The sequence below is a fragment of the Monodon monoceros genome, unplaced genomic scaffold (assembly GCF_005190385.1).
Source record: "Monodon monoceros isolate NGI ecotype Baffin Bay Population unplaced genomic scaffold, NGI_Narwhal_1 Super_Scaffold_15, whole genome shotgun sequence".
In the NCBI taxonomy this organism is placed as follows: Eukaryota; Metazoa; Chordata; class Mammalia; order Artiodactyla; family Monodontidae; genus Monodon; species Monodon monoceros.
In genome coordinates this window covers 29,901,612-29,923,694 of record NW_021703771.1, presented here as the reverse complement: position 1 = coordinate 29,923,694, position 22,083 = coordinate 29,901,612, and the positions used below count along the sequence as shown (strand labels likewise).

The 22,083-nt window shown below is 39.8% G+C and overlaps 1 long non-coding RNA gene across 2 annotated transcripts in view; it reads right to left on the bottom strand.

Annotated features, from left to right (window-relative positions):
• LOC114896003 overlaps positions 1–22,083 on the bottom strand; it is a 71,885-nt gene that overhangs the window by 35,969 nt on the left and 13,833 nt on the right. The window contains exon 4 of one of the 2 annotated variants that reach the window (XR_003793701.1): positions 7,466–8,097. The exons of the other annotated variant lie outside the window; for it this stretch is intronic. This is a non-coding gene — a long non-coding RNA (uncharacterized LOC114896003). Of the gene's footprint in view, positions 1–7,465; positions 8,098–22,083 lie in introns of those variants that run through there. 2 annotated transcript variants of the gene reach the window in all.

Genomic DNA, 22,083 nt, shown 5'->3' with positions numbered 1-22,083 from the left:
GAAGCTAGTAATTGCCCACTGCCTTATAAATGGTTGGAATTGGGAATTGATAAGCTTTTCTTTTATGAAGATGAAGGGAGTTGGGGACATCTCCTGCCGCCTCGTCTCCCCTCCTCTATGCATGGAGCATCATCTCCCATCTGCCTACCAGTGTAGAGAGGCACTCTATAGGCTGGCAAACTGTGAGACACTTGCAGGATTCCTCCCTAATGTCAGTGGGGAAAATGGGAATAGTGGAGGTGGCTTGGGAAACTGGTGTGGAGCTCAGGACTGATCAGATGGCAACAAGAAGCAAATGGTTCAAATCCCCAACAGCATCCCAAGCTCTGAACCTTCCAACCTGCGCTATAAAATTTCAATCAGGTCTTTCTCATGGAGGCTGGGAGTTTCACAGATTTTAAAGATAATACCAACATCTGCACAAGACATTGGTGATTCTTATCCTTATGCACACACATATGCCAAATTGCTGAGTGTGGCACAGGTGTAGAGGTTAAATTTCTTCTTTGTTTACAGATCCATTCTGATCAAGGTAGAAATTTGGAGAATTGTGCCTTTGGAAAGAAATCGAAATGGCAGGAATCAAAAGTTTAAAGTTATGAGGCTAAGAGAACCTTGGTAACTCTGCTGGGTAACCTTGTGCATGGGCAGGAGAGGCAGGAGAGCCTGCAAATATCCATCTAGATCAGACCACATGGAAAGAAACTGCTGGTTTTACAATTTCTGTCTTGAGATTTAGAAGGAACTCCAGCTGCCAATTGACCTGTGTCTTACGATTAGCGGCAAAGGAACAGATTGGGAAGACCTGACTCGAGATGCAGCTAAACCAAAGAGAAAAACCTCAAGACCCTTTGTGGATGGCAGCCCTGGCCGTTTATCATAACACTGAACACTGTTAACACCTGGGTAAGGTGTCCTGAGTTTCAGTCAGGGATTGAGATCTTGTACAAGATTTGGCAGTAAGAGATCAACAAAGCTGACGGACTGTAGAAAGTGCTTGCTCCCTGTATATATCATTGTGTAAGGATATGATCACTGCCTCTGTACTATAGGATCTTACAGCCAAACCTGTGGCTATTAAGAACATGCAATTCACCACGGAAAACTTTTAGGAAGGGGAGAGGATTCATGTAAATCTAGGATAATGATAATAAAATCCATGATTTAAATTAGTTATCATCAATCATGTAGGGTCAGAAAAGAAACCCCATCTTCACCCTCACAGAGGAGACAGAGACAAAAAACAAACAGAAAGAAAGGATAATGAGTGACTTGCCTTAAAGGTACAGACTCAATGACACTGGCCTTTGGGGGATGGGGTGAGATCTCCCACTGCCTCAGATATCAAGTCTGCAGGCCCTTGTCTGTCTAGGAGAGGAATGTGGGGAACGTATTGTGTTAGAAAGGACGAATACCAATGAATCAGGAAGAGCTCCCCAAAGGAGTTTTGGGTAAAGTCACTGACACAGTGACTATTCGAAAATTAGTGATCTCTCTCCAAGAAAATATTGGCTGGATGTCTATGGAACACTGACAGAATCCCAGTCCAATTATTTGGAAAAAAATGACACTTTACTCTGGGAGGGCTCAAGTAATTTCCAGTTGGCAAGACAAAGGTCTTCGTCCCCTTAACCTCCCCATTCTTTCCTGTTCTCACCCACAGCGGGGAGGGTGTCTTTTAGCTTACTAACACTGCAAAGTATCAGGGATGATTTTTCGGGCCTCTCACTGTTGTGACCTTTCCCGTTGTGGAGCACGGGCTCCGGACGCGCAGGTTCAGTGGCCATGGCTCACGGGCCCAGCCGCTCCGCGGCATGTGGGATCTTCCCGGACCAGGGCACGAACCCGCGTCGCCTGCATCGGCAGGCGGACTCTCAACCACCGCGCCACCAAGGAAGCCCCAGGGATGATTATTATAATGTCACGTCACGTAGTTTCTCCCTTCTGAGTAACAGGGAGAGCTAGGATGAGATCGCTGGGTGAATGGACTGTGCTGACTTTGACCACAAAGGAAAAACAAAACAAGAGAATGTGACATCACCTGGACTTCCAAGGCTGATTTTTTTAATATGAAACGGAGAAAGATCATTCAGGGATAACAAAAAAGCACTCTCACCATCCTCCTACTTCAACCATGGGTTATCTAGATGAGGTTCTTTTCGGGACAGAATGTGCCTGCATAGCCTTCAGACATGGCTGGTGCCGAGACAGAGTTACCTATTGATCACCCTCCTAAGCTTAGATTCCCCCACTTTTTTCTTTTCTGAGTAAAAGGGTTATGTGGTTCCAGTGAAGTAACAAATGACATTGGTTACCTGGTTGGATATAACAAGGATGAGGAGGGCAGTCTCCATTCTAACCTTAGATTCAGTTTGTACCTTCACATAGAGTGGTGGTGACCTTACATCACCCCAAAGATAGAATCAGCCCCCAGAATGGACGTACACAGAGGAATACATGTGCTTTTGCTAAATTAATTTTAATGAAGTGAAACTGTTTGCAAAATGTTTTGTTTCCTTGGCCATTCTGAAAACTGCTTGGGTGGGGGCCAGGCATCTTCTCAAGACCCTACTCTGGGGTTGTGTAACTGCAGGGAAACGTGAGCTGGATTCTTCTGACAAAGACATCACCCTTCCTCCCTACCCCAATGACTCCAGGCCAGGAGAAAGACACCTTAAACTATTTCCATCACAATAGGGTTATAAAATAGTGCTTCTGATTTTTGTCAGGCTAATTCTCTCTTTAAACCATCAGATTATTTCTCGCCTTAAAATAGGGAAATTCTGGTAATATAAATAATAGTATGCATATAACAAGATATAAAATACAGAGGTATAGCGCTCATCACCAGAATCAATTCAGGGGGGTCTCTGAATAAAAGATATTTCATTCTTTGTTTTAACTAGTTGAAAACTACATTTTATTTTACTAATTTAAAACTGAATCATGGCAGGAGGAGTGCTATTTCAATTTTTTAAAATTCTTAATTCACTAATAAAGTCAATCCAAAACAAAGTTCTTACCAAAGAATTATTTTGTATAAACGTATATGGCTACTAGTTCATGAATTATATATTCATGTATAATTTATAGCTACAATATTTCAGCTTTCTGTAGACGAGAACATTTTACCCTATGATTTATTGTCAGCATATCACCTGCAACTTTACAGATAGTTCCTATCAATTATAGCTTCATATATATATCACTGAAAATGAAGGATAACATTTAAAGGGTTCTACTTCAATCGATTCTTATTCACAGACTTTGCTAAGGATGCCAAACTTCCCTGGAAACATAATACTGTACATTTGTATACTACTTTACAGTTTTCAAAATGTAGTCAGACATAATGTGTCCAAAATAAATTATTTTGTAGTCTTCTTCATATGAAATGATATTTCATAGTCAAATGTTGGATTTTAAAATATTAAAAAAAGTATGAGTGTGTTCAAAAAATATAAGAAACTTGACAATAAGGAAATAATAATAAACAGGTAGTGCAATGGTGTGAACTCTTTCTAGCAGCCTTCAACTATTATTATGCAGTGTCCTGATTAAGTCTCTGAACTTCTCTGACTCCAAAGTTCCATGGGTAAAGTAAGACTCTACTAACTTCACCAGAGATGTTGTCAAAACACACTTAAAAATACCTGATTTTATAAGCCAGTTAAGCAGTTTTATAACAATACGGCAGGGAGTTTAGGGGGGAAATATGTGAGTGCATATTTGGCCATTTCCTGCAGGCTAAGGCTGTTCAAGCAGAAGCTGAAGACTTGAGTGATGCATGCGACTAGTGTGTGTGTGTGTGTGTGTGTGTGTGTGTGTGTGTGTACAGGTACAGGTGGGCATGCAGGAATGTGCCCACATGGAGGGAATACTTGCTGAGAGATTTGTTGATGGGATGAAAGGTTAATCCTTTTTGTTGACAGTATGAAGTTAATAAGGCCTACATTACCACCTTATCAAGGTGCTTTGGGAATATAAGAATACAGGTGAGACTTGGTTCCTGACTTCCAGAAGCTTAATCTCATTAGAGGGACAAGAAATTTACAGATGAAACAATTAGAGAACAAAACTTAATATATAAGTTTCTAAATTGACTCTGTGGGCTGTGTGTGTGTGTGTGTTTGGGGGAAGGCAGTATTAATGAAGGAATGTTCTTGACCAGGAAGAAACAAATGCTCAGACAAATGCTCAGAGTGCCACAAGGCAGTCATTCATTCAACAGAGCAGAGGATTGAAAACCCACCAGCTCTGCGCCAAGTATGGAGAATACAAAGCACATATTTCCCTTTTCGTTATCACTTATTTACAAAAAATTAAGTGTATTCATGATTCAAAGTACAGTTTATAGATCCTAAGGTAACCAGTGGGCTGACAGCTCGACAGAAACCCCACCTACTTTCCTTTCCTTAAGGACAACAAAGGAACAAATGTATAAACCCCAGAGCTCCAGCTCCAACATATTTTAAAAATCTATCTGTTTTTATTTTATTTTTTCAGAAAATTAGATTAATTATCTTCTTAGGTCTGAGTGGATCCTTTTAGAATCAAAAGGCTCTGAGGGCTTGTAACAGAAACCACTAGAAACTTGTTATGAAATGATGCATTAACTTAGTAACCTGACAAGCCCTCTCTGTGCTTCCTGCTTACTTCACAACAGTTGAGGCACTTCCCATTCTAGGGATCCTTCCCCTCCTGCCTCCCTTCTGGGCTCCTTGGGTACCCCTGCTTCCCAAGCATCTCTCATACTTTCCTATGGTTCATCAATGGTTTATGTATTTGACTTCCCCGCCAGACTGTGAACTTTTATATTTTCAGTACTTAGGACTAACATCACATCTAGCACCCAGTGGGCTCGCATGAAAATCTGCTACACAGTGTTAAACAATTCAGAGTCCTGGTTAGAAACTGTGCATTTTCTAGAGCTATAAGCCATAGGGAACCAGCTTTTGCAGCTGTGGTTTTGAAGAGACAAATTTCACAGACTCCTAGACCTGAAGGGGTAAAAATAAGGTTATAAAGGTATATATTTAATTCTTTCCTTTAGGAAATATATCACACAGGTGGAAAGGGGAAAAAGATGGTAGGCTGTGTCAACAGAGTCAAGTTTTTCACTCTTGGAATATAAAGTAAAACTGAACTGAATGTTACTTGAAATTTTGTCTTTGGGTGGATGGGGTCGGAGGGCGGGGGGCAGAGAGAAGGAGAGAGAGACACTCACTACCATCTGAAGTCTAAGTGAATCCTTTTGGAAACAAAGTGTCAGGAGTGCTAATGCTCACAGCAAGAAACAGATTCCAAGAGTAAAGATCCGGGCTTTGAACCCTGCTGTGAAAGGCGACTCTTTCCAAATCAAAGGGTGCGGGAAGGCTGCAGTTCTGCTCTTCAACTCTGGCACTGATCAAAGCCTTTATTTGCTTCTGCTCTTTCAAACCGCAGATTAGTGCCCTAATCTTTGTATTCTCAACGCATCCAATTCCAAATGTAGAGAATGAAGATTCTCTAACTCCCCCAGGATGCAGAGCCCTCTACACCTGTATTCCTTCAATACAATAAACTCTCACTCATCTGGTTGTCAACGGTTTATAATTGACCATCAAATGAATACTTACTTGTGATGCTCGTTGGACAGAGCTCTCAGAAACATCTTTCTTGTTTAAGCAAAGCCTGATGTGTTTAAACAATAGCAAAACAAAAAATTCTCAAGATGGGCAAAACAGAAAGATCGTCCTATTTCCCTGCTTGACCAATACAGCCCTGGGGAAAATGACTGGGATGTGACCTGCTTTAAGCCTCTGTCTGACTCTTTGCAGTAGTCCTTCAGTGCTCTCTTCCATTAGGGTTCAAACTCCTCTCCCATCTCACGCAGTGCCTCTGTGCTCTCTGCATCAGATACCCAAAGCCCTCAGGCTGTTTCCATTCTCCCCTACGGCAGGCAGGTAACATCGGAGGAAAAGCAAGGTGGCTAGTGTGTCTGGAGCAGAGAGTGAGGAGAAAAGTAGGAGAATAGGTCAGACATATGGCGCAGAGGTGGGTCATGTATCACCTTGTATTTTTTTTTTTTTTTTTTTGCGGAGCGCGGGCCTCCCACTGTTGTGGCCTCTCCCGTTGCGGAGCACAGGCTCCGGTCGCGCAGGCTCAGCGGCCATGGCTCACGGGCCCAGCCGCTCCGCGGCACGTGGGATCTTCCCGGACCGGGGCACAAACCCGTGTGCCCTGCATCGGCAGGCGGACTCTCAACCACTGCGCCACCAGGGAAGCCCTCACCTTGTATTCTTTAGTAAAGACTTTGGCTTTTACGCTAAGAAAAATGGGCTATATTAACAGGGTTTGAGCCATAGTCCAATTTATCTTGGAAAGGACCCCTTGGGTTGCTATGTTGAGAGTAGTCTAGGCAGCCATCCAGGTGGAGATTACAGTGGCTGGACAAGGTGATGGCGGTGGAGTCTGGATCTATTTTGAAGGTAGAGCAAACAGAATTCCCTTGTGGATTTGATTTGGGATGTGAGCGAAAGAAGCATCAAGAATACTAGAAAGGTGGAGTTGTTGCCAGCTGAGACAGAGAAGGCTGAGAATGTAGCAAATTTGAGACGTCAAGGGTCCTACCAGAAAACAGGTGAAAAGAGAAAGCTTTTCTTTCTTTTGCAATATGAGATGCACATGAATGGGATTCTGCTCTGCCTACTGGCAATTAGAAGAGGTTTTATAGTTTATAAGCTTTAGGTTGGTCACAAAAAAGGGGGATGAAAGAGAGATTGGTCTGGAGATTACACTTTAGGAACCACTGGCCGAAGAGCAAGAAAGTCTGAAACAAGTACATTCTACAGTTCAAACTTATCAAGAAAAGAAACAGTGTAGACCTAAGCCTTGCAATTCTTTATTGTAGGAAGATCTTAACCCTTCACATGGGGTAATATGAGGAGCTTAGTTTTGGACAGACAGTTCAATCTGTGAGTCTGGAGTTTGGGACGGAGGTCTGGGCTTGAGATAGTAATTGAGAGTTGCTGTCATATACACTTGTCCCTCTGTATCTGTGGGGGATTGTTTCCGGGACCCCCTGAAGATACCAAAATCCGAGTATGCTTAAATCCCTTATTAAAAATGGCTTAGTATTTGCATATAACTCACACACATCCCCCCGTATACTTTGAATCATCTCTAGATTACGTATAATACCTAATACAATGTAAATGTGCACAGTAAATTCAAGTTTTGTTTTTTGGAAATTTCCGGAATTAAAAAACAATTTTTCGATCAGAGTTTGATTGAATTCACAGATGTGGAACCTGAGGATATGGGGGGCTGGCTGTAGATGGAATTTAAAGTCATGAAAAATGAGAAACAGATGTTCAAAATGCTTAATAATATAAGAACAGAAAGGTGAAATAAAGACTGGAGGCAAAGAAGGAATGATATTGATGTCAAATTTGATTGATACATGTATTTAATAGCTGTTCTTTTGTTATGATGGATTTGTAGAGGCCCAGATCAGGAAGTTTTCTTCTCTTTATTTCTTTTTGTTCTCCTCTTCTAATGTGAGGTGTCTGAGACTCTGAGATGTTGTTACATGAACACTGTTACACAGCTAGTGTAGCACATTATATTTTCAAAGATGGCCTCAACATTATCTCACATTCCAAGTGCTATTCTGAAATGTGACCTCGACACCCCTTCCATTGAAATGTGAGGTCTTTGTTCCCATTCTTAAATCTGCGCAGGCTTATGACTTGCTTGTGAACAACAAAAGGCAGTGGATGTGAAGCTGCATGACTTCCAAGGCTAGGTCAGAAAAGGTGATGCAATCTCCACCCTATTTGGTGAACTACCTCTGTTAAAACCCTGAGCCTCCGTGTATGAGGTTCAAATGCCATGTGGCTGCCATACTGTGAGGAAGTCCAAACCAGCCCTCATAGAAAGAGCACATGGAGAGCTCGGAGGCTACAGTGAGAGAGAGAAATGACTGGCCAGCACCCAGCTGCTTCAGCTCTTCACTCTTCCAGTGCCAACCATTATATTGATAGCATGGCAACTACATGAGAAATCCCAAGCTTTGCCCAGCCAGGCCTTTTCTGAATTCTTGATGCACAGAAACTGCAAGAAATAATAAAATGTTATTAAACCACTGAGTTTTGGGATGATTCATTCTAATTTGTTTAATTTTTCCAATTTGCTTGATCACCAAACCCTTGTTTTTGGAGATAAGGGAGGACATAACACTCATTAACATGACTTAAAATTTGTGTCCCATCAAACAAACTTTGGAAAATACCCCCTGTATTCATCAAGCAAATTTTGGTTAGTGATTTGGTTGCTCACAGAGAACTTTCTACAGGAGAGAGGATTGCACACCAGTCAACATGTCTATTTGCAACTCAGTACAAATGTATAAATTAGGATTTCTCTATCATGATTGAATTTGGTTACCATGAATTAGTCCTCAGGGCCTCCTCACTTGGGGCAAAAATATCAAGTACTTAATATGCAAGGCTGAGCTCCATGCCTTGGATGTATGGTAGCCATTCTATGGAATGAGGCAGACCTTCTACTGATATTTTCTAAATGTAATAGACGTACCTTATTTATTTATTTATTTACTTACTTACTTTCTTTCAGAGGTAATTAGTTCTCTAAAAATTTGAGATTTGTCATGAATCATTAGAAGATAGTTTACCATTTTATACTCATCAGACCCTTTTAAAATATATATATTTAATTATTTATTTATTTTAAATTTTGTCTGTGTTGGGTCTTCGTTGCTGTGCATAGGCTTTCTCTAGTTGCGGTGAGCGGGGGCTACTCTTTGTTGCGGTGTGCAGGCTTCTCGTTGCGGTGGCTTCTCTTCTTGTGGAGCGCGGGCTCTAGGTGCGCGGGCTTCAGTAGTTGTGGCACACGGGCTTACAAGCTGTGGCTCATGGGCTTTAGAGCGCAGGCTCAGTAGTTGTGGCACATGGGCTTAGTTGCTCCGCGGCATGTGGGATCTTCCAGGGCCAGGGCTCAAACCCGTGTCCCCTGCATTGGCAGGTGGATTCTTAACCACTGCCCCACCAGGGAAGTCCCTATACTTATCAGGCTCTTAATTAGGAATTTCAAAATTTTCAAGTGGAGTTTCCACAAGTGTCTTTGTTGGATTCTGGGCACAGTGCTGTTTGGAACCTAGGGTGTCAAAATTTGAAGAGTGGGTACTGACTTCAGCCCTAAGCTCTGTATGTCTCTTGCTACCTTAAGGATGATAGGTCTTGGGAGTCTCCGAAAAGAGCCCCTTTTACTCTGATAACTGACCCTCTCATAATGGACTCCATCAAAGCAATAATGCAGAATCTTTCCGGAGAGAACCTCAAAGACAAGGTTGTATAGGAATATCCTCTGTTCAAATAAAAGTCTACTGACCAGAAAATAGATACAGAGGGAGAAGTTGTTTCTTTTCATTGCAGAGTCACTCATCCATACACATGGCTTTTTCTTAACATCTATAAGCTGCTTATTACCATATTTCTATTTCTAGTCTAGACCTCATATAAGAACTATAAATGATATATAAAATTACCTATATAATATGTCAATTTAAATCTCTCAGAGGTATTTCAAAATTAGCATATTCAAAACTTAAAACATGCAAGAACCCCTAAAATGTCACCCTCTTCCAACGTTTCACATCTCAGCAAATAGCAGTCAGCCATATATATAAGTTGGCAATCTTTTCCCTCATCTCATATGTCATCCAACACAATATATTTGACCTCCTTACCATTGTTTGATTCTGCTAAGCTCTTTCTCTTTCCAGCCCCACCATTGAGTGGAGATTACCATTAACTCTTACTTGAACTACTCCAATTATCAGAATTCTGTATTTCAGGCAACAGAAACCAACTCTGGGTGACTTACTTAGAAAATTAATGTAGCCTTAATATTGGGTAGGTAACTGATGGGTGAATGCTGGAAAAGTGGTTTTAGCATATCAACAGATACCATGGGAAGTAAGACTACAGATATCAAAGCCAAGGTCTCTTCATTCAAAGTCACACTTCTGTTTGAGAATATTTGATTGGCTAAGACTAGGAAATATGCCCATATCCCAAGTATCAGGGGATGGACATATCCGACTTATTTTGACATGAGACTTTCCTCCAAATTAGAAAATAGACTTTGATGAGATGACAAAAATCATGTTATTTTCATAATTGTCAACTTCCTTTCTATGGTAAATTAAAGATGGTTCAAAATTCTTCTTCACCCATGGCAGGGGAGGGGGGATTGTGTTCTAAATCTCCTCCCCGTGAATCTGGGCTGGCTTCTCTGACTGCTTTAATTCATGCTGTCCCAATTTCCAGACTCAAGCCTTAAAAAACTAGCAGCTTGTACGTCTTGTTTTTGTAGTATTCGCTCTTGGAACCTTGAGACTACCATACTATTAGAAGCCTAATCCATGGACAGAGACACTGGAGGATAAGATGTCTTGGAGGGAGAGAGAGGTGAGGGAAGGAAGAGAGAGAGAGAGAGAGAGAGGAAAGGGGGAGGGGGAGAGAGGAAGGGAGGGAGGGAGAGAGGGAGGGAGGGAAGAAAGAAAGAGAGAGGACGAACCAAGGCAGCAGACATTTGATTTTGGAGGCAGATCTTCCAGCCCCAGATGCCTAAACTGGCACCACACGAATAAGAGGACTACCCAGCTGAATCCTTCCCAAATTCCTGACCCATAAAATATGTGAAAAATAAAAGAGTTGCATTAGATCACTAAGTTTTGGAGGTAGTTTGTTAGGAGCAATAGATAACTAGAACAGCCTCCTTGCGTTCAACTTTGAATTTCTTCTATTTTCTATACTGCAGCCAGAGAGTTTTTTTAATGTATTTTTATCATTTTTTTTTCATTTTTTTTATCATTTTATCATTTTTATCATATTAATATGCTGCTTAACACTTTTCAATAGCTTTCCAATGCTCTTAGGATCAAAATCAGTTCTTCAGCATTATCTTCAAGGTCTTGAATGATGTATCTCAGCTGTGTCTCATCTATTTCCACTGTCCGTCTCACTCTCTGAACTACAACCACATTGGCTATTTTAAGTTCCTCCAAAATGCCACACATCTTTCTGTCCTGCAGTCTTCACATTTGCTATCCCCTCTCCTAGAAGCCCTTCTTCTATCCACAGGCTTTTCCCTAGCTAACCCTTACTCATTCTTAAGATCTTAGTTCAAACCTCAGTTTCTCAGAAAAACCTTCCCTCATTCCCCAGATCTCTCATAGCTCCTATACTTCTCCAACAGAGCGATCATTATATTCTAATTAAATAAGTCATTGTAAAAGAGTTTTTACCATGTCTTTGCTGCTAGAAATACAAACTTTATAAGATCTGTACCTATTGTTTTTCATTTTATCCTCAGTGCCTTGAACCATTCTCTGCACACAGGAGACACAATAAGTGCTTATTGAAAAATAGATACATGAAAACTGACCTAATATAGATGAATCAGTGCTTCTCAAACTTCAAATGTGCAGATGAATCATATGGGGATCTTGTTTAAATGCAGATTCTGACTCAGTAGGTGTGGGATGGGGCCTGAGAATTGAGTCTATTTCAAACGAGCTCCTAGGTGTTGCCGTTGCTATTGGTTCTGTGGATCACCCTGAGTAGCAAGGCTATAGAAGAATCATAATTAAGTCGTGTGGGTAACATGGAGCAACCAGTTGGGATTAGTTAATATTTTAAACCTGTGCTATCATTTTAATTTGATTCAATTAATTTCAACAAACAATTATTGAGCCAACTATTTCCCAGGATAGGCTAAACACGAATAAGATATGGTTAGTGCCCTCAAAAAGCTCACAGTATAATGGGCATAACTAAAACATAAACAAACTAATGTGAAAAATGTACTATAATAAAAGAAGATTGAAAATACGGATTTGAGTACAAAATAGGCAGTTGCCAACTCAATTTGGGGAGCTCAGAAAATTTGAAACACATTGGTGATCTAGCATGAATATAAACCACTGTTTTGTTTTGGTTTTGTCTTTTGTTTTGTTTTCTTATTCTATATATGCCCACCTGAACTGAGTTATTGGAGAATTAGTGATTTAAACAATTGGCCTAGCTTCCATATTCCATTCTCAGAATGAGCTGTGTAACTCTTTAGTCCTCCTCTGTACTATGGAAAACATGTTTTTGTTTGTTTCTTATGTCTGTTTATCTCTTTCATTTTCAAGTTACTGTACAATCTGTCATTTCTATCTTCAACTTGGTAAATCCTTTCTAGTCTTTATAGTTAGACTTGAATTAGAAAACAAAATATGCTAGAAAAACAATACCAGAAAGATGAAATGGACAGGAGCTGAGGTGGAGTCGGTATTAGTTAGGGTTCTCCAAAGAAACAGAACCAATAAGATATATGTAGATATACATAAAAGGAGATTTACCATAGGAATTGTTTCACATGATTATGGAGTCCCACAATCTGCAGTGTGCCAGGTAAAGGCCCAGGAAGCCTAGCGGTATAATTTGTTCTGAGTCCAGAGGTCTGAGAACCAAGGGAACTGATGCTGTAAATTCTGGTCCAAGTCTGAAAATCCAAAAACCAGAAGCCACGACTTCCAAGGGCAGAAGATGGGTGTCCCAGCTCAAGCCAAGAGAGCAAATTCACCCTTCCCCCGCCTTTTTGTTCTCTTTTTTCAGGCCCTCAACAGATTGAATAATGCCCACCCGCATTGGTGAAGGTGATCTTCTTTACTCAGTTTACAGATTCAGATGGGGATCTCTTCTGGAAACACCCTCACAGAGATACCCAGAAATAATGTTTTACCAGCTATCTGGGCATCCCTTAGTCCAGTCAAGTGAACATATAAAAGCAAGCATCACAAAGTCCTTTATTCAGTAACTTGGTCTTTAATGAGAAATAATTCTTTTTTTCTTAAACATTTTTCTAAATGTTTAAGCAATAGGTTGAGCTTTTTCTTTAGACAGGCATTTCCTCATTCACAGGTTGGGACATAGAACCTCATTTCAACCTCTGTGCCCACCCTTAGCTTTATTGCACTAATGATCTCCTGGCTTCGCTAAGGAATAGTCTTCATTCTTTTAAGTTCTTCCCTTTCCAGCACAAAACTTTCCTTAAACACTTCTAAAACGTCATTTCTCCTGAGAGAAGCTAATTAACTATATCCTTCTGGTTATTATTTAATCATTATTTTTGGAGTACCCCAAATGTGTTAAATATCAGCCATTTCTAGCACCAAATCATTACTCAGAGTTTAGTCATTTCTTAATTTGGGGCCTTGACACCTCTTTATTTATCCTGTTTATTAATATTTATTAGGACCCACATTGGGTCCTAATAAATGCTCACCTTTTTAGGAAAGCCACATTTCCTGTCCTCTAAGAGTTCTCCAGGCCTTGCTTCATCTCACTTTTCCAATAAACCCAAGGTGTTACTTCAAAATAGTCTCTTTGGCCCAACTCTGTACTCTTTGACTTCCCTCCCCTATTGCATGCATCCACTAGCTTTTCACTGCCCAGGAATGAAATTTAAATTTAAATTTATCTGCGTCTCAAGCATTTATTTATTTTTATTTTTTCTTGCTCTTTCTGTACCAGTCATCTTCTACAATTCATGCCTTTCTCAGAATGTCTGCTGTATTAAAGAGAGAGAAACAGAGGGGAAGATACCTTCAGGCTTGGAGTTTTGTGCCCACTCATATCCCTTTAGATAGAGGCCCACTTTCCTCAAGGTTGTGACGGCAGCTGTTTAACTCAGGGGTCAGTGATGAAATGTTTTTACATAACATATGCCTCTTAGGAAAACAGAATGCCTCTGTTTAGAAGAATCAGCACATTTTCACCTACCACTTCCCAAAATGCAGCCACAGTACTCAGCCCTGAGCTCGTTCTGTGTCAGTGTGATGGAGGGCACGGTTTCTCCATTTGGGGTTGTAGATCATATTCTCAGGGGTTGCACTTTACTACAATGTTTTTTTCAGTTTACGTTCTTATATCTTCATTTCAATACTAATATAAATACAATTCTGCATTATCTGCTTGATCACATTATAAGCAGGTCCCGCCTATGGGAGATCAGTGACCGGTATGAACTTACTGATGAATACATTGGTGCCCATTGCTCTACACAGTGACAGTGATTTTAAGCTTTGTGGTATTGATAAGTACCACCACTACAACGAATGTTATGTGCCTAATGATACGCATGTATATTTTTAAGTCTGAAAGAATTTTCAAACTTGAGGAACTTTCATCAATGCGTAGAACATGGACTCTCAGGAAGACATTCCTATATTCTAATTCCAGTCCAATTTACTAGCTCGTTGCTCTTGAGAAAGTTGCTTAGCCTTTGTAACCCTCAGCTTCCCAGTCCATAAGATGAGGTTAAAAAATGAGCTACTAAGACCACAGGAATGCAGAATGAATTCAGATCATACACACACGCTTATTTGGTATATAACAGGCATTTAGTAAGTGTTATCTATGATTATGATTATATTTTGTCCTGTGAATGAGTTTAAATCAAGCACCCTCTGCATTATCTCTTTCCCTCTCAGAAGGAGAAGATATTTAAACTCATAGGCATAACTTTTAAAACAGAACTGACTTCTGAAGTGTAGCATAAAGCCACTGGCCACATGCCTATTATAATATAGTACATTATCTACTCTAAATATAGGTCTTTGTTATTATCACCTACAAAGTGTAGCAACTCGTACCCCGATTAAAGAGACTTCTGAAGGTGGTAGGAATAGGGAAGCCCGGTCAGAAAAAATGAAAACTCAAAAAAGCAAGAGTAGTTACCTACAGAATAAAGAATGAGCAATTCTAACACAGTTTTGCTATATTTATCTCAATATTACTTTCTGTGTGGTCCTAAACTAGTTCTCTTGTTCACACAGGCAGCCAGAAATCTTCCACTAGGCCTAATAAAATAAAAAGGGAAAATTGCAGGGGAAAGATATAGCAAGACAGTAATCTATTGGTTTAGATAGATGAAATGCCTGCTGATACTGTTTATAGGAAATAAGTGTCATCCCTCCCTGCTAAACTTCACTATTTTCTAAAATGAATCCACTTTGAGATGTGATTTTTTTCTCCCACGTTAGACCAGTTGGATTCCATCGATCATAATTGTGACGGATAGCAAGTGATTTGTTTCATTACATTGTTAATGGCTGTAGTGGGAACATTTGAGCTATTACATGAAAAGCTGTGGTTGTGTCGTTGTGAAGCTTCCAAGGATAGAATTTTCTCTTCACTTTTTGTTTCTGCAATAGTGTCCCTTTCCCCTAACGGGGATGCACACTGAGTTTTAAATCCTTTTCCGCTTGGCTTGAGGGAGTTTGCTTTTTACCTGTGTGTCATTGAAAAGTCTGGTATACACGTACTTTGTAGCCAGCCAAGACATGAAAGGGGCACAAGCAATATGCTGGAATTGATGTAAAAAGTTACCATTCCTGATAGACAAATGTGGAAAAGAAGACATGCAAAAAGGATCACATGCATCTGAAAAATTCTTATGAACCTCTCTACTTGGCCAAGTATCACCTCTTACCTGTGTGGATCTCTCTTATAAATCAGTAAAAAGCTGAGTGGAGCTGTGCCCGTCGAAGATAAAATGGATAGGATGATGAACAGCCTTTGTCTGATATATTCACAAAGAAGGTGGGCTGGTTTATGCCTTTCATGACAAGCATAATCTAAAACAAATTTCAATCTTAACTTAAAGATATTTTAATGTATCCACTTGACTCACAAGCTCAAGCTCACATTGAACTTAAAAGAAAACCCCTCAGAGCTCAGTTTTTAAAATGCATCAAGTAAGATTTTATATATTTTAAAATTAGTCCAGATGTCATCAAGTTAGTTCTTAATTAACCATTGTCTCCCCTTGAATCAGTGACAGTGGTAGTTACCGCTGGGAGCAAGAGAGGCAGAGACACCTCTGAGTCATTTTAAAGGTGATTTTAACATTCTCAGCAACCTTCATCCCTAAGGGTAAAACCCTATGTAATGCAGGCATTGAAACCCTAGCCCTTTTGAATACGGGTCAAACATATTCACTTCCCCAGTAGTTAAAAATTTTAAACTAACCTACAAACATATCTAAAAGTTGCTAACAAATATTTACCAGAAATTCGAAGATGAGAATCATTAATTTGAATCACCTTGAATTCAACGATGCTTGTCCTAAAGTTTAAAGTCCTTTCCTATAGGTTATATAATCTGTGTAACTATACCATCCTTGAGAAATTGGTAGGAGAGTTGGTCTGTTTGCCCCTATTTTAGAAATGAGAGAGAAAACCAAGTTGGTGACGAACTCAAGGTTATGCAATATCAGAACGAGAGCACACACTTTCAGCCTGTTCTCTGCCTTTAGACTGCCCACTGCCCTAGTGGGTGCCTCTCCTCCCTTTGAGAACATACATATTCATGTGTTTGTAGTCAGCCGTGGATATTGACACAGACTACAATGAGTTGAAAAGAGAGGGGCAGCTAAAAGAACAATTAAGACTACTGAAAGAAAATAAGAAATTTAATAATTGAAATGTCTTCTATTTCTTAAAAAGAAAAAGAGAGAGAGTAGGTGAACCAGATAAGATTCAAATAAAAAAAGAAAACAAAATACATGTAAAATGAAAAATGCAATTGGTTTTGTATCTTCAAATGCTTAACTTACAGGATGGGAGAACACACAATTTAGCTTGTTTGGGTTTAGTTCTCCTAATATATTCTACAGAGTAATTTATTTTCAGGAGAAGCCTCACTGCAGTGCTCCTATTATGATAATGGGAATTTATGCACATGAGTATTTGTGATCACATCGCAGAGCAATTTTTGGAAGAACTAAGGGGGGAGGAATTAGCATTTTAAAAATAGGGATGAAGGCTTAAAATAAACCTCTAAATTTTCAATCTTTCACTCAGTCTATCTACACACACACACACACACACACACACACACACACACACACACATACACACACACACAAAATTCCACAGTGAATTGTCTTATTCGGGCTAAGTGCTTCTCTGGTGAAGAACAAAACTTGTGAGTGAAAAACGGCATAATGCAGAGAATGCCTGCATGGATTTGTTGATGAGAAGGTGGCCGCCCCTGAGATTGGAAAACACAGCTCCTGCAGCCCCAGACCTCTCTGACCATGTTCACTTTGCTTACTCAGGAGCAGACAATGACAGGCAGGGACTTAGGGGGAGGGGATGAATCAAAGTCCCTCTTACCCTGTGTCTCTCTGCTAGAATTGCTGTCAGCCTGGTGAGGTGACATGAAGTAGGGGATCAATCCAGTAGACACAGGATGAAAATGTAAACAGGGATAAGCTCTCTGTGCAGGCACTCTCTTTCTCGCTCTCTTTCTTCCATCTCATTCTATCTTTTTACACAAATTCCAGGCATTTGAGAGGGTAGGTGTTTTTTGCTGTCATGAACAAGAAAACGCTCAGCACTCAAAGTCACTGAACAGTAGGATCATCTTTAGGGCAAAGCCACACTGCTTTTCGTGAATCGTGTGTGGCGATTTCAAGACTGTGTTACAGAGTGTGCCAATATCAGTGTGTATATTAGATCACTGCAAATACGAATACCCTCGGGGAATATTCTTGCAAAGTCACAGCTTGGGCATATTAATGAAAATAAAGCTGATCGAAGTAGGTAAACTCAGGTCCGTGCACCAGTTTATGGGCACAAGTCAGCTGTCACTGGGTAGGCAAAGGGAGACATAATATTCCAGTCATTTCTCTAGTGGAAGGAACATTAGCCTACTCTCTCTTAATTGATATTCTGTGACTGAATCAAGCTCTGCTGATTGCTGACCAGCTCACACGTTCCCCATATGTCTCCAGATTGCTAAACTCAGAAATGTGAGACAGCATCACTGAGTTAGTCTGAGGACAGCCAACCTCAGTAGTGGTTGCTAGACCATTTGTTCCTATAAGGAACAGATAGATGCAAATCAGGAGTCTGGAAAAATGTGTATTTTCACAATTTTCAATAAATTTATTATCTCATATATAAGGCACGACTCAAGGATTCAAATTAATTTCACTGGACAAACATTATTAAATAGTGTCAATTTGCCAGAGTAGGTGAAATATACTGTACAAGAATTTTATTTTCTTCTTTTATATTTGTCCTTTGATGTACATTCCTGTTCTTATTTGCTTGTGAATAGTGGAAACAAAATTATGGATATAGTTAGCACAGATTAACTTCAGAGCAGAAAAGCTTGTATACTTCAAGTATCAATTGTTTACTAAAACTTGAGTTGTTAAAACTGAAAAGCAGAATGCAGAATTTCCTGTTCTCATCAGAGTCAAGGGCTAAAACTGTAACTTCTTCAATCACACATAAAGATATGCTAATATTTTACATTTTATTTTTGGAAAAAGTATCAAATATAATGCCCAAAACCCCAAGATGCGTGTTACTACTTTAAGATAATATCAGGGTGTATTCCCACATGCAAGGTCCTGAGCTCTTCTAAGGGTATTAATCATCCCAACAACCATACAGGACAGGGACAGTTTTCATTCTCATTTTACAGATGAAAAAACAGGGGTTTATAAAGAGGTCAGAATCTTGTTCATTGCCCATAGCCCATCTGTGGGAGAGCTGTGATTTGAACCCAGGCAGTCTTGCACTGGAGCTCAAGTCTAATCTCTTTGCTATATGGATCCTTCAGTAACATTAAATAAATTCTTATAATTGAATCTGGCAATGTGTTTCATGCATTTTGAACATTGAGAATGTTTATCAAAATAGGAGAATGGGTACCATGTTTTAAACATAAATGCTTAAAAATGGATTGTATCTGAGGTTGCTGTTATGACAGATTGAAAAGTAACATATATACAAATATATTTAATCAATTTAACAAAAGAGACTTACCTTTTTATTAACCTACTTCTTATTATTTAAAAAAGAGAGAACATGCTAGGTTACTCACAGTAATTAGGGGTCTCATATGTGTTTACATGGTTAGCAAGTGTAAATTATGCTGACCTGCTTAGGGCTTGCAAACAGCTTAGATATGATGATGGATCATGGTGTGACTTCCTGTGAGATCTCCTTGATTTTTGCTGGGAATATTTAAAAAGTAAAGGATGTGGCCTTCCCATAGGGATTATAACACCTCTTTGACTTAATCAGTTTGCTTTATGCTCTCAGAGAGAGAATTCTCTAGTTTCACTCATCTAGAGAAAACCATACTATTCTTGGTATTTGCAGTAGTGAAGAAAATCACTGTTTTCCTCAAGGGAAGCATTTGGTAAAAACTGTAAATAGTTTCTCAGCAAAATCTGATTCGTTAATGTAATCTTAAAAAGGAAAGCCAAACAACAGAACAAAAAAGATCTTATAAAATTTAATAACCTCAGTACATAATCATGTAAGCAGTAACCTCCCTCTCTCATTAAAATCAAGGAGAAAGAGCTCCTAGTTTGAAGGTGTTACCATAAAACACAATAAATTGTTCTAAAATATTTTGGAGGAATTACGGTGAAATTTTTCAAGAGATACAAATCCCTTCATTTAATGTATTGGCTTGTGCTGTTCTTGAAATCATTCCATTTCTCCATGATGAGATAGGAGTCATGAGTCTCGCTCACTTGTTTTATACAGTAGCGTTTGAACAGAGCTATCACTTACTGCATGTTTGCTCTGTGTCTCAAGAAAATAAAACAGCGAAATGAGTAATGCTTTATTACCACCAGAGTCTACTGAAAAGCAAATAATATTCTCAGGCCTAGAATGAAATCTTACTGAGTGTTGGTGACGGAAAGGAAAAGAAAATGTAGAAAAAAAGATTTCCAGAATTTTATCAGGCAGACAGCTGAAACAGAGTCACAGGAAATGATTTGAAAGCATTGCTTGAAATAAAGTTTTTCTTTTCTGCTCATCAATTAAACGATTAGTGCACAATTCTCTCCTTTCTAGCAATGTTGAAGTTAGGGATGAGAATTCTTGATTTACTATTTTCTTCGTAATAAAGGCAGCGTCCAACTTGCAAATGGATTGTTTTACCAAAATGCATTTGTTAGATTGTTGTGTGGGACCCAAATGCCCTTTTCCAAAGAATCAATGTTATAAATCACTGTTTGATTTAAAGCTTGGTCCACATAAGCCTAGTGAGAGCATAATGCTCCTCAGCTATACTGCTGTAACTATTAGCCTGAAGTCTGAGGTCTGAGCTGGGGGTAACTCATTTTGAACTAGAAGAGGGAGGAAGAGACTTTTCTTCCCTTTTTCTGGGCACAAGGCATTTCCAGGTTATGGTGACCATGCCTTCTGAATTAAAAACTGGGGCATATGGCCCAACATAGGAAGTTGTTTTCTATGAAAAAAACAAAATTAGAAAATAAAGAATTTTCTCCAAGGACATTCTACAGCTATATGGAGATGACTTTTAAAATCAGTACAACCCCAGAAAATCCAGTAGATGTGGACGCTCCACACTAGTAACATTTGGGGAGAGAAAGTTTTGCTTTGTTTGGTTTGGTTTTGAAAGCCCAGCTAGAAGCAGGAAGCCCAGGAGGCTACAGCAGTTGACCAGAAGAGAGGTGATGGAGACTGGAATAAAGCCAAGCCAGAGGGAACAGAGAAGAGACCAATTTATTGATATGATAGATATTAAAAGTTGGAAATATCAAAACTTGGTCTTTTGGTGTGAGAGATAGGGAGGAGACAAGATGCTTGGGGGAGCTGACTGGCTGGACAGACTGGGGGTGGTGGTGGATCAAAATCATTGGTGGGGGCTTCCCTGGTGGCACAGTGGTTGAGAGTCTGCCTGCCGATTCAGGGGATACGGGTTCGTGCCCCGGTCTGGGAAGATCCCACATGCCGCGGAGCGTCTGGGCCCGTGAGCCATGGCCGCTGAGCCTGCGCGTCCGGAGCCTGTGCTCCGCAACGGGAGAGGCCATGGCAGTGAGAGGCCCGCGTACAGCAAAAAAAAAAAAAAAAAAAAAAAAATCAAAAATCATTGGCGGTAAAGGAAAATAAACCAATTAGCAGGGAAGATGAGTCTGCCCAAGGTCAGTTCTTTCAGCCACTCTTGCTTTAACACAGCTCCATTTTCTTCCCTACTTTGGACTTAACACATTCTCTAAAAAGCACTGAGATTTGGGCATTTGATCTTCACAACTATCCTAGGAGATTGTAGGTGATAACAAAGAGTCAGGTTAAGTAACTTGCTCAAGATTATGGTTAAATGGCACTGAACTTCTATTAAAGAGATCTTTCTGACCAGTACTCTTTGCATTACTTAATCTTGCTACCTCTGTGTACACAACTAATCCTTCAATTCAATTCAATTTAATTAATTCATAAATTCAAAATGTGTTTGATGAGTCCTTACAATAGGATATACTTGATACTGTCTCTAGGAATAGAGAGAACAAAGACATAGGCTCTGCCCTCCAGAAGTCTCATTAATGAGGTAGGCTTACAGAAATTTGAAAGCAAGCAAACCTCTCCTGAGAAAGAACCATATAAAGAAAGAAAGGAGTAGATAAACTTGATCCTCTGACTACAGGTGAGCAATATTTCCAGGAGAATTACTCACAGACCCTTGCTTGTATCATTAAGTGGTGGGAAAACCTTGAAACTATCAACAAAACCTCTATATATCCCTGAGATGCAGGCAGTGCTGCTTTGGTGATGGTTGTCTCCTGTGGTGAAAAGAATGTAGACATTGAAGCCTAAGGACGTGGGCTTGAATTTCTGCTTAGTTAATTGTTAACAGTGTGACTTTGGGCCAGTCATTTAACCTCATGTGAAGTGGGTATAATGCTGTAAGAATTAGATGTGGTCTATATAAATAAAAATCCAACCTAGTGGCTACTATTATTACTACTATTAATAATAGTAGTATACTACTATTATTATATTTAGTCTTATTAGATACTGCTCACCCACTTCTGAATGGCAAATGGGACAATTTAACCATGTTAAGGACCCCAGTTTATCAGACGCATGTGGCTGAGCAGGAGATAGCAGACATAGCAGAAGTGAAGCCTTTTAAGTGACTAATATGGGGGAGGGGGGTACTGGCAATGTGTGGGTGAGATGAGGTA